The sequence below is a fragment of the Sabethes cyaneus genome, chromosome 1, assembly GCF_943734655.1.
Source record: "Sabethes cyaneus chromosome 1, idSabCyanKW18_F2, whole genome shotgun sequence".
NCBI classification, from domain to species: Eukaryota; Metazoa; Arthropoda; class Insecta; order Diptera; family Culicidae; genus Sabethes; species Sabethes cyaneus.
In genome coordinates this window covers 138,838,609-138,852,693 of record NC_071353.1, presented here as the reverse complement: position 1 = coordinate 138,852,693, position 14,085 = coordinate 138,838,609, and positions in this window count along the sequence as shown.

The window sequence follows — 14,085 nt, the reverse complement described above, 5'->3', positions numbered from 1 at the left end:
CACTGTGGTACTGATCGATCGTTCTTCTAATCACCTCTCACATGCTACAATCCACCACTGGCGCCAAACACTAAGAGAAAACACGTCCGTACGATCCGACCGATCGCAAGATACTGAGCAAAGCACGACCAAGCTGGTAAATTTTTATATATTCATTCTGCCACAGCCACTGGTACTGGTCCTACTGCTGCTTGCTGCCGTTGTCGATGGACTGGCCTGGCTGCTGGAGCAGCAGATTATAAGCTCTCTGCTTCCGTCCTGGCCTGGCGGCCGGGCGAGCGACGGCGCGGCCGTGTGGATGCACACGTTGGTTGGTGAACAACAAAAAGCGTCATACTGCAGCAGCAGCAGCAGCAGCCAAAACCGAACCGAGCAGGGCAGTTCCCGCGGAACGTCATCAATCGGAAAGTTAGGCTGGGAAAATGCGATATCTTATTTCTTGAGGTACGACGCAAAAATTGTTGATCAAGTTGGAAGAGCTCTATAAAACAGGAAATGCCATGATAGTGTGGCTTCGAATGCTCCCAAAACGCGAAAAGTTAGCTTTTGAAACCTGTAGCCTTGGAAAGTTCTTGTATAATATTCCCCCAATTTAGCTATATTTAGTAAGGCCATTGCAAATAATATTTGTAAAGTTTTTGATATCCCCCATCAAAATTGGCTTTAAAAATCGGGGGACAATTTACAATTTTTTTTTTGTACAAAAATTTATTGAACTGAGTAAATTTTTTTTATACAATTTTTTTGTAGCTGGAAAATACGATGAAAAGACGTCAAAACAGCAACAAAAGTAACAAAACATCCAGCAAAAAATGACAAATACTACAGAAAGATGCCAAAAGACAGCGAAAAGTCGTCAAAAATACAACAATAATATAATGAAGAGAAGCCAAAACAGCGACGAAACATGGTTAAAAATGACAAAGAAAACAAAAACACAGCAAAAGGGGCTGGTACCGAATGGCCGAAACACAAATGGCCGAATCATGAATTGCTGAAATTCAATGGCCGAATTTCAACAGCAGTCACAGAAGGCCCAATCACGAAAGGCCGAATCACGAAAGGCCGAATCACGAAAGGCCGAATCACGAATAGCCGAATCACAAGTGGCCGAATAACGAAAGGCCGAATTTTTTCATTTTTTATTCAATAAAAAACATGAATTGGCAAGTAGTTAACAAATAACTTTAATCAAACAAAAAAAGCCACCCAACTATTTACTATAGAGTATAGATGATTGATCGTTCTTTGTTCCCCTAAGCACAAAAGAACTTCGTTCATTATATTGTGCGAGACAGCATGACGGCAGGTTCATACAACTTTCAGTAAAACAACCACATACACAGACACATACACTCACACATGTACGTACACACATACATATACAAATACAAAACGTGTCAAAACTAGTTATCGACATCGGACCGGGTAAAGTCCAGAAAGTCCGAAATTTTTGAGTCCGATTTTTTATCGGTCCGGAACCGGAACGAAGCGTTCCGGAACCGGACCGGACCGGATATTCCGTTGAAAGTCCGGAAAAGTCCGGAGCACTTTTAATCGTAAAACTGACCGCAGTGGAAACGATGACTAGGACTTGCTTTAAATGTTTAAAACTAATTTCTTTTTTGTGTACTTTTCAGTATTGAGGAAAGGCAATAATTTCGCTAGCAATAATCCACTTTCTGTTTAAGGCTCCAAAACAAGTCCAATCAAGTCCAATCAATCAATTTAGTTTTGAATAATTAGCAAATATCTGTGGGTCTTGAAACCGAACGCTTCTCAGCATCAGCTCGTGCTTTTTGATACCTCAAAATTTAATTTTAAAGAACTCATTTTAAAAGTTATGTAATTCCCAAGTAACAATTTGGGTTTTATTATACTCTTATAATGGCATTTAAGATCACAATTGGTCATGAAAACCGTCATAAGAGTACAATAAAACTCACATTATTGCTTGGGTTATGGCACTTCATCTTTTCGGCAATGCCATAGGTAACCGATTTTCACGCTTATGGTCCCATATGAAAGATAACTCAATAATTTTATTGAATTTCTCAAAATTATCGTATAGATTTGGGTCAAGAGTCTTAGATTTTCATGAAATTATGCTTTTGAGCATAGGATATGAACTTTGTAATGAAAACAATAGGGTTATCCTATTTTCCCAGAAAACTCCACTAAAAATTTTCCGATTTTTTCGAACATCGCTTATGTCGAAAGTTTATAGCTTCAAAACCAAACATTGTAGAATAATTTTTTTATGAAAATGCTATAAAATTTTCTCAGCAATCCAGGAAAAATATTAGTTGGAACAATATTCTAAAGAATTGTTGGAAAGCTCACGTTCTTAGGAAATTTTGAAATACAGTGGACTCTCGGAAAAGTCAATCGATTGAATGGATTGGGGAATGGGTCGATTATTTTTCCGAAATATCACTTTTTCTGAGAAGCCCCACGAGTCATTGAAAATGATAAACACAAAAGCGCAAAATATATTCTCCGCTACAGGATACACAAGTATCTGGAAGTTGTAACGTAAAGATATATGTAGCAAGATCTTTATGAAACATTACTTAGTTCCTTTCAGTAAATTTAAAATAGTCGGTTGTACTAGTTTACTTTTGATTTTTCGTAGTCCACGACGTTTTGATATTGAGCGATTCCACGGAGTTTCGCAAAACGATTTTAATTTGTCATTTTTGATTTAGCTGAAACTTTGGAGAATATCTATCTCCGTAAAAAAAGTTGTCATTTTACCGTATCAATGATTTTTTTAAGATCTCGACTGCTTTATCAAAAGGGTCAAAAATGGTACTAATGAATTAAATGGTTGGTTTAATCGAAATGGTGTCTTCAGGAAAGTTGTAGATAATAAAATTGCCCTTCTAAAAAAATATGTACACTATAAAAAAATTTTTTGTTGTTGACAAAAAACAGAAAATAAAATTAAAAAGTTAAATATCTAAAAAACTTTATTTTTTAAAAATTTTATTTTTTGTTGTATTAAAGGTAGTGATATCTACTACTGATTCTAAAAGTTTCATGATGGGCATATTAAAAGCGATCAAGTTACAATATTTTGAAAATTAAGTTATGAAGAATATAATTTTTTTTTTATTTTAACCAAAAATAATTTTTTACAGTGTATAACTTTTTATAAAGATCCGCATTGTAATCTATACCTATAAAAATGGATTGCTGTCTGTCTGTCTGTTTGTCCGTACGTTCCTTAAGGTGAAATTAGTCGTCATCGATTCTGCCAATTTCAAAAGCAGTTTTTTTGTCTGAAAAAAAAATTCTGTTCATGAAAATATATTCGCTGTGTTCAGATTGGCAAGAAGAAGGCAGTATTTATATTTTTACAACCAGACCCCAGCTATTGGGTTCAAAAACTGCTTCCGAAATTGGGCTCTCCGACGAAAAGTTATTGACTGCTAATTTCCCGTTAAAGATCGAAAACTACTGAACCGATCGGCGTGAAAATTTGCATGTAGGAGTTTTTGGGGCCAGGGAAGAGACCCCTCCCCCCACTAAAAGGGGGGGCTCCCATACAAATCTATACCTATACAAATGGATTTCTGTCTGTCTGCCCGTATGTTCCTTATAGAATTGAAAACTACTGATCAGATCGGCATGAAAATTTGGGTTTTTGCAGCCAGGGCGTGAACCCCTATATGGGTTTTTGCAGCCAGGGAAGGTTTTTATGATGGTTACAGACCTCTCCCCCACTAAGATGGGGGGGCTCCCATACAAATGAAACACAAATTTCTGCATAACTCGGGAACTAATCAAGCAAATGGAACAAAATTTAACAGGCGGGTGTTTCTGGAGAAAAGAATTTTTTCTATGGTGAATTGAGAAGCCTCCCCTCTTTAGAAGGGCAATTATGACCCCTCTCCCCTTTAAGAGGGAGGGCTTCCATACAAATGAAATACAAATTTTCTCATAACTCGAGAACTAATTAATCAAATGGAACCAAATTTGGCACGCGGATGTTTTTGGACGCATTCATTTTTTCTATGATGAATTAGGACCCCTTACCTTTTTAGGAGGGGGGGCTCCCATACAAATGAAATACAAGTTTCCTCATAACTCCAGAACTAATCAAGCAAATGGAACCAAATTTAGCATGTGGGTTAGAGTGTCCCAAAATAGCACTATGTCAGAAAATCCGGGAGCTCACCCCTCAAATGATAACTTAGGGTGTCACAACAAAACTTTTATATGGAGTCAATATTGGTTGACGCGATTTAGGAGTCACACATTTGAGTTTTATGAAAAAATGGCATTTTTCAGGAGTAAATTCAAAAAAATATTTTTAGAAATGTTAAAATAGATGAAATAAGGTACCTAACTATTTTTTCACAATCATTGAGATCTGATACATTCATAAAAAAGTTATGGTGACATATCTGGAGTCATATTTGGTTACAAAAATTTATTGAATTTGGCAAAATTTTGAAATTTTCGAAATTTTATTTAAATAAACGTCAAAACAGGGTATCGAACAGTGTTTCAAAGCAACGTAGCTATACTGTATAAATGCAAAAGTATAAATGTCGAAGCAGCACTTCGACGAACACCTGAATGGCGCTCAGGCGGAGAACCATGGCGGCGGGGAAAGCGATTTGGACGGTGCAACAAACGGGGAAGAGGTGCCAGCCCCAACGATAGGCGTAGTTAAGAAGGCCATCATGCAGCTAAAGAACAACAAGTCAGCTGGAAAAGATGGCATCGGAGCGGAGCTTATTAAAATGGGACCAGAAAAGCTGGCCGTTTGTCTACACCGGCTAATTGTTAGAATTTGGGATACGGAACAGCTACCGGAGGAGTGGAATAATGGGGTTATCTGCCTGATCTATAAAAAGGGCGACAAGTTGGACTGTGAGAACTATCAAGCGATCACCGTTCTCAATGCCGCCGATAAAGTGCTGTCCCAAATCATTTTCCGCCGTCTATCACCAATTGCGAATAGATTTGTAGGAAATTATCAAGCCGTCTTCGTCGAACGTCGGTCTACAACGGATCAAATATTTACACTGCGGCAGATCCTTCAAAAGGGCCGTGAATACAGAGTTCCCACGCATCATTTATTCGTTGACTTCGAAGCCGCATATGATACCATCGACCGGAAAGAGCTATGGAAAATCATGGACGAGAACAGCTTCCCCAGGAAGCTCATCAAACTGATTAAATCTACGATGGATGGTACACAGTGCTGTGTTCGGATTTCGGGTGGATTGTCAAGTTCATTCGAATCACACAGAGGGCTTCGTCAAGGTGATGGTCTTTCATGCCTGCTGTTCAACATAGCGCTAGGTGTTATGAACCGAGCGGATATCAACGCGCGGGACACGATATTCAACAAATCTAATCAATTCATCTGCGATGACGTGAATATTATCGGCAGAACATCTGTGGCGGTGGCTGAACAGTACACCAGACTAAAGCGCGAAGCAGAAAAGATTGGGTTAAAGGTAAATACGTCTAAAACAAAGTACATGCTGGCCAGCGGAACCGAGGCCGAACGACACCGCTTGGGCAGTAGTATATTGATCGACGGCGATGAGTTTGAGGTAGTCGATGAATTTGTCTACCTTGGCTCATTGGTAACGGCGGACAATGATACCAGCCGTGAGATTCGGAGGCGTATTATCAGCGGAAGTCGTGCTTACTATGGGCTCCACAAGCAATTGCGGTCGAGCAGACTAAGTCCCCGTACAACGTGCACCTTATACAAGACGCTTATTAGACCGGTTATTCTCTACGGGCATGAAACATGGACAATGCTCGAGGAGGACCTGTGAGTGCTCGGAGTTTTCGAACAACGAGTGCTAAGAACGATCTTCGGCGCCGTACAAGAGAACGGAGTATGGAGGCGGAGGATGAACCATGAACTCGTACAGCTCTATGGCGAACCCAGTATCCAGAAGGTGCTAAAGCTGGACGGATACGATGGGCAGGGCATGTTGTAAGAATGCCGAACAACTACCCTGCAAAGATGGTGTTCGCCTCAAATCCGGTAGGAACAAGACGACCAGGAGCGCAGCGAGCAAAATGGTTAGACCAGGTGGAGCGAGATCTGGCGGAGAGTACTCGGTGTCCGAGGAATTGGAGAGCGGTAGCCCTCAACCGAGTTACATGGAAAAACTTTGTTCAACAGGCTTTGTCTTAGGATGGCAAGCCACCTAAGTAAGTAGAAGTAAGTAAGGTGGAGGCGTTGCGCGACGAATTCAACATTCTGATGAAGAACTCGAAACTTCCGATCGAGAGGTGGTTGGAGATCTAGAAAACATGAATTCCTATCTTTGAACTTGCATTTCCCAATAATTGTCCCAAAGGACTTTATCGTCACCTGAAGAATCGTCGTGACCTGGAGAGCCACCCGTCACATGTGACCGTTCTGCTCTATAGGAATCGATTATTTCGGACCGATAACAGTGTCGTGCGGTCGCCATACGCCATAGTGAAAAGAAGTAGATCGTTTTGTTCACCTGTCTGGTAGTCAGGTTGGTTCATCTCAAAGTTTTAGCACACTCTCTTATCTCGCAATCGCTCTTGATGACCATCGCACGCTCCATTCCATATCAAAGTCCGGGTAAGAAGTACTCTCGGATAACGGGTACAAGCTATAAGGTAGCAAGCAAAGAAAGAATGGACCAAGTAAGCAGCATCGACGAGGACTGCGCAGAAGACCTTATATTAGCTCGGATGAAGTGGAACTTCAATCCACTGGTTATTCAGCCCACATGGCTGGAGCATGGGAGAGACTCGTCAGTTCCGTGAAGGTAGTGCTGGGGTTAATGGGTAGTCAGATGAATTAAAAAAAAGTAAAAAAATAAATAAAATGTTTTGTGTTGTTTTTTTTATACTTAGTTTTTATTTACCTATTATTTTATTTTCGTCTGAAACCAATGCAGGACTTCAAATTTACTTTCCGTTCTGTTCTGTTTCTATTTTCAACGAATTTATCAAGTTGATTAACAATGTACATATCTTTCAATCAGTACCATTCAATTACTAGACTAGATAGTAAATTAATTTAGTATTTTAGTGGAATACAACAGTATTTAATCAATTGTTGTAACATTACGCCTAACCACGATCCAGCTTCCTCTTAACAATCAGTTCACTTTCCCGAATTATGGGAGTTTTATTTCATATTATATTGCCTACGTGGCATACAATTACGTCGAAAAACTGCACAATTAATCACTGGACCAGAACGGGAATCAGATGACGCTCGAAAGGCTCCCGGACCCCGCCACTCGGACGCGAACGCGAAGGCGAAGGCGAAGGACTCCCCAGACAATTGTTCCTCTTCCGGTTGGCAGCCAGCCAACCAGCCAGCCAGCTAACTGTGAGTGTCAATTTCAGGGGCACAGCTTCTTCAGCGCTATTTCATTCATGCCATGCAGGCATGAATGCAGAGCCTTGTCGAGAGCCACCCGATCCCCGCTTCCGTGTACTGGTACTAAAAATAAAACGCGGCGCATGGCTGACATTGGAAAAAGGGATAAGGATTTTCTCAATGGGTATAGATTTATGATACGGTCGTTAGTGTACTACACTAGGAAGGGGTTTTTCGACCACTTATTTTAGAGCTCATAACTAAGTTGAAGAAGTTTTCTAACGTTAATTGACATCAGTTTTTTTAAGTAGCACGTCCTTAAGTACGCCAAGCGGTCGAATTTCAACAATTTCACAATGCAAAACAATACTCACTGTAAAATAACTGCAGTGCATACATACACAGCCACACACCGTAATCCTGCGGGATTGAGCTATAACTGCGGGAAATGGGATATGAAATGACATAGCCATTTCCTTGCGCTGGAATTGTGTCTAGAGTTCAGGGTTTTTGTGTCAAGCGCGCTTCCTTCGGGAGATGCTCGCGGGGTAGCTTGAATTTTCTTTTCCAATCGAAAAATTTTTTTTCCGCTCCTCTATCTTGGAAAAGGGCTATAATTTTAGTTTAAGATTCAAAACCATTTTAATTCCGTCAGAGATGCATCAATCCTCATTAGTATTTTACTAAATAATTCACGGCAGTAGGCGTAGCCTCGATGGACATTTAGTGGCATGTCACCATTTATTGATATAAAAATGGTTACTTTTTCTTCTGTATTCAAATTACCTCAACTCATTCATGCGAAAACAAACCTGTCTTGTTTTCTTCGTTCATCAAACATACCACCAGCAGTAGTGCAGTGGCCAGTGAAGGCAGCAGTAGACAAAACCAACAACCATGGCATCTCGTCGGTCGTCTGTCATCGACGGAAACCAGTGAACTTGAACGCATTGCGCAAATACAGATTAGCTTGCAAGTCCGACTAGTCAATAGATAGATGATGCTGCAATCGCAACATATGCGGAAGGAAAGTATTTAATGAATAAGTTCAACCGGCTTTCCTCAAAGGGGCAGACCGGCGGATGGATGGACGAACGAACGGTCGGACGGAAGTGGCCCTCTACATGTGCGAAGCGGTGTATAGAAATGGTGAAATTTATACGTTGAAGTTACCCAGCGGCTAAGTACGAGCGCTTCATCTGTCCCTCCCAGGTGAGTTGTTCGTATCAGAAGCTGGTTAAAATATACGTGATAGTTCCCTGATCGTTGCATTGTAAACCGATATTAATTCTTTGAATAAGGATTGATTTTCCGGCAAAACTTTACATAAATTGTTGACTTTCTTTTTTATTGTACGGACGGAAGTTAAAGTTGTTGAATTTTGCTTGAATTTGGGAATTTGCTCAATGTAGTTGAATTAACTTGAGGTATTCAAGAGTTATTGAATTTGTTTCTGAGAAATAAAAACCACACACGGCAGTAATGCACTGGATACGATCTACCATCGTTGAGTTTGTAACACCCCCTGAGTGCATCTATCGTGAAGTTGCGGAGCAACTAAAAGGAGTAGCTTTTTACTTTGTTGCCTCCAGTTTTGGTGCCACTAGAGAGGCCCAATTCGGTTGGTATCTACTCACTAGGCATCATGAAACGGCGAGTTTCTGTTTTGCCTTATGCCCATGTGGTTACCGGTTAATGTCGAGCTTTTTCTTGTGAACCGAAACGCGCGCCGTCGGTCCAAGTCGACTTCGTAGGTGAAAGAAACTCCTTAATTGATACGGAAATACGAAATGGACGCTTTGGTTGATATGCATCGAAGAGTGCAAAAACAAAAACAGAAACCAAGTCGACCGACGTGATCTATTAAGTCACTGGGAACTCGACCACTGACTGAAGTGACGTTTAGGTCCGCGCCGCCGAGGGAAGTGCACTTTAGGCCTGTTCCCTAGACCGTGGTTTTGCGGTTAGCGCATGCTTGGATAGGCATAATTGATATTGCACATTTATGGGTGGCATTATTGCTATCGATTGTTGAAAATTGGCAGAATATTTTTGGTAGAGGGAAAGTTAGGTATAATTAAGCGCCCGATATTTCATCTGTAATGTAGTAATTTAAGTAAATATCAAAAATAATGCCAAAATGGTACAAAAATAACTCAAAGCTGATACAAAAACAATAAAAGAAATTGTAGAAACATGACATGAATAATACAAAATAACATAAAAACTAAGCAAAAATAAAACATTGAAAAATTAATATAAAAGTGAAATTAGAATCACACAAGATTATAGCAAAACTTTTGATGCTTCACGTAAAATGCCCTAAAAATATCAATAAACAAAACCAATATAATACAAATGCGATTGCAATAAAAGCTATTACAAATATTGAGCAAAAAGTGAAAAGTCAAAGTAGAAAACAGACATATAAATCTCATACTAAATAAAGATTAACGTCAATTAAAATTAAACACCACTTCGACAAAATATTGGTTTTAGATTAAAATAAAATTGAGATAGGTAAAAATTTTAAAAAACTAAAACGATTCTAAAATAGTTTAGAAAACAAGAAAAATCAAAAAACTCTTGAGATTAAACTCAAGAAGTGCCTTAAATTTAATTAATTCAAAATTGAAGTTACATATATTGTAGGTTTAACATGTCTACTACATACAAACCAAACTTCGTCGGTTCGACCAACAACTACATACTTTTCATCGGTCATAGCACAATTGCTCTAGATGAGTTGCTGCTGCTGTTGAAAGCTACATATTCAGCATTATTTCTTTTACTGCATTGTGAGCGCGCTAGCGTCGCATCGCACCGTGAGTTGTTATAAAGCTTTCTCCCAACCATAATAAGCTCTAGGGGAAGACGGTCCAAAACGCATCGGTGCGTGGGAACGCGGAAACCATTTTATAAAACTTTGAATACTCATTTCATGTTGGTATAAAACAAACTAATTCATAATTTTGAAGCATGTAAAAGCATCAAACACAGTAGCATTCAATAAAATTGAATCTGTGATCTAACTCCATTTGTAAGAAATAGTGGTTTTCTCTTAAGCTTTTATCACTAGTCAATATGCAAATGATACACTATCATACTCGATGATACATCACAAAAACGGCATAAACTACACATATCTATACGTATACTCAAGTCTTTACACAGGGGATACCTGGCGCGTTTAAAGTCTTCAGAGCAAATATGTATTTTAGCACACTGAATAAACACTCGAAAGCAATAAAAAAATCGTAAGCAAAATTATTGCGGCGATTACACCTATTTAGACTATCACGCGAAAATTATTGGCGTGGTTTTTTTCTGCGTTTCCCACACACGGTTGTAATTTAGCAATTTGAACCACCAGTTTTTCGTCATTGCCTCATCTCTGTATCCCTTCTTGTTTCACAAGCTTATTTTCAATTTATTAGTAGGTACGGGATTATTATCACTCAAATATGAATTTGCGTTGAACTCGTATAATTGCTGCATGGCACAATATTGAGCATAATTAATTTTTAAGTGCTCCTTTTAAACACATCATTATATTTCGCAACCGGTTAGAGATAGATAGTTACTATATTCAGCAAAGTTTCTTATTTTAGTATGTTCTTTGTATGACCTTTTTGATCTACTTGAAGTGGTGTGGGTGGGGAAAAGCTTACTTGAGGTGATCACAAGATCTTCCTCAAGTGTGCATAAAAACCCCACCATCTTTTGTTATGCGTTATATGCCAGTACATCAAGTCACATCACACTACAATACAGTACACTACACATTACAATACATTACTAACATTGCACAATTATTTACATTCTATAGCATAAGATTGTCATAACATAAAAACAAACTACAATAAACTACTCTCTAGTAACTTGCGGCGATAAACAGATGAACTCTCGCGGAAGCCGAATAGATCAGTATATTGGTTGAACTGACGGACCATTGATGCAATTGGTGAGAAGGCTGCTTACTGAGTTGACTGGAATTCTACCTGCCGCATGATTCTTGGTCGCAGGGCTCTAGATGGTGCATAGAATCCAATTTGCATTTACAGTTCTGGAGCATTTTACTCAGCATTAATGAGCTTGACAACGAATACGGCTTAAGAAGCTCGGCGACGTTGGTCTAAGGTTTTGATTCCCAATAAGCGACACCGATATTCGTAGGTGGGCAAGTTATGCGGATCATTCCAAGGAAGATTTCGCAGGGCATAGCGAACGAATTTGCGCTGAATACTTTCTATTCTGTCGATCCAGATTTCCTGATACGAACTCCAAACTACACTACCATACTCGAGTTTTGAACGGACTAGCGAACAGTACAAAGCTTTAAAGCAAAGGGGGTCATCGAATTCACGTGCTATTTTAAAAATAAATCCAACCTGGCGACTTGATTTTTCGATTGTTGTTGTGATGTGCTGCTTAAAAGATAATTTCTCATCCAGTATCACATCCAAATCTCTCGACTCTGCTGAGTTTGGTTCCGACAATACTGTTGCCGGAATACTGGCAATACAATTTAAAAAAAAAACAAAAGTTCGTATCACCCTAATAGGTGAATTGACGGTCACCGTAATGGTGCACAAAGATGCGCTAAATTTTATTATTAAACTTTTCCGAAGACCCCACCCTTGAAAAATTACGCATTTTTTACCCAATTGCTAATGTCCGCATTTTTTCGAATCCGGACCACCGTGCAGAGGGACCATTCAGAAAAAGACGGACAAAAGTATTTTCTCGCTTTTCCTGACATTTTTTAGCTTAGGTGTCTTCGGAGAAGTTTCTTAAAAATGTATTTTGCATCTGTTGACATTTCCATACACTCTAAAAAATAGACACGTCGCATCCACGTGAAAAATCATGTAAACTTCTGTACAGTAACTGACATGAACTTCATGTACTGGTTAAGGGGAAAGTTGATAAAATTTACAGGGATCGCACGTAAACTGGTTAGTATGAGTGCGAGTTACCAATAATTCACGAGAATGTTACATGAAAAGTGTGATGGATGAGAATTACCTATGTTTTCACGTAAACTTGACGTGCTGATTTTTTTGAGTGTACAATTAAATGTTAAGGGGATAACACATTTAAAAAAATTAACTTTTTATAGGAACTAGATAGCATGTTCATGCGTTCGGCAAAGTTGTAGAACTTTGAATTTCATTAAACTCTGCCGAAGATACTAAGAATCTGAATCATATGGCTCAAAATAAGTTTATTAAACTTTTTGTACACAAAACATCATCTAACAGGTTTGACATGTTCTATAAACTTTTTTATACTATCAAAATACGTAACTTTCTAGAAGGTGTAAATATCGTATGCTGCTAAAAAAAATTAAAATTGATTTGAAGCATATATTTTTTTTGTAAAGCTTCTGGAGAAGTTAGAATCGATCAGACTAACTCAGTATTCACTGCTGCAAACAGTGCGCTCGTGGATGGTATGGCATTACTCGATATGTAACAGATAAAACCATTCACGAATAACCGTAACCGGGCCCAAGACTTGGTGTTTGCTAATGTCAATGCTGTTAATCAGCTCGATGTAATTCAACCACCTGAAGCCATTAATAAAGTTGATCCGTTACATCCTCCAATACTTGTCACTCTTAGCTGTCCACATCTCATTCGATACGAAGAGGTACTTGACGACCGAGCGTTTCATTTCTATCGCTCCGATTTTTCTGGCCTGAACGAAGCTTTGCATTCAACGTATTGGTCGTTCCTGGATGAGGTTAATGTGAATATGGTATGGTTGTATCCCTTTTTAACCAACTGCTCTTTTCATTATTTTGCGACTTCGTCCCTCGACCCAGGCCTAAGCGGAAACCACCCTGGTCAAATTCATGGCTTCGTCGTTTAAAACGTAAGAGATCTGCAGCGCTGAAGAAGTGCTCCCGTTTACGGAACGCGATCACCAAACAAGAGTTTGTTAGAGCCAATCGTCGATACAGAACCAATAACCGCGATCTTTACTCGAGATATGTTTTGCAAAAGCAGCAATATCTTAAACTAAATCCCAAACGTTTTTGGTCATTCGTTGAAGAGAAGCGCAAGGAAACTGGACTTCCTGCCCAAATGTCACCAGGTGATCTGTAGACATCTGTAATCTTTTTACTCAGCAATTCTCTAGTGTATTCGCCAGTAGCAGTACTTCAGCCCTTGACGTCCAGGAAGCTCTGAAGTTCACGGTGCACGGATCGAATTTGTACAAAAAAGGTTTATCAGATACGCGCTTCGGGATCTGCCCTGGACGGATCCAGTCGAACTTCCTCCATACGAAAACAGGTGTAAGCTGCTGGACATGGACATATTGAAAAAGAGAAGGGATGGTATACGTGCTGTATTTGTTGGAAAGATATTATGTGGAAGAATTGATGCCCCTTGGATTCTGGCAAGGATCAATATGAGCACGCCCTCGAGAGTTCTTCGCTCTACTGACTTCCTCAGAATTCGTGCCAAACATCACGGCCGGGTCTGATCGGGCAAAAGCGAGAAAAAACTTTTGACCGTCATTTTCCAGAATAGTCCCACTGCACCGAACACAGCGATGAATGGTCCAGCGCTAATCAGGGCAATGGAAAAGAATAGGGACGCACTACCCAAAGTGGTAGCAGCGTTACAGCAGCTCGATATAATCATCGAGTTCACATTAGGTCGCGGCAATTTCTCTAAGGACCTGAAACAGAGTTTGCTCATGCTTCGGAGAACCTCGTGTGC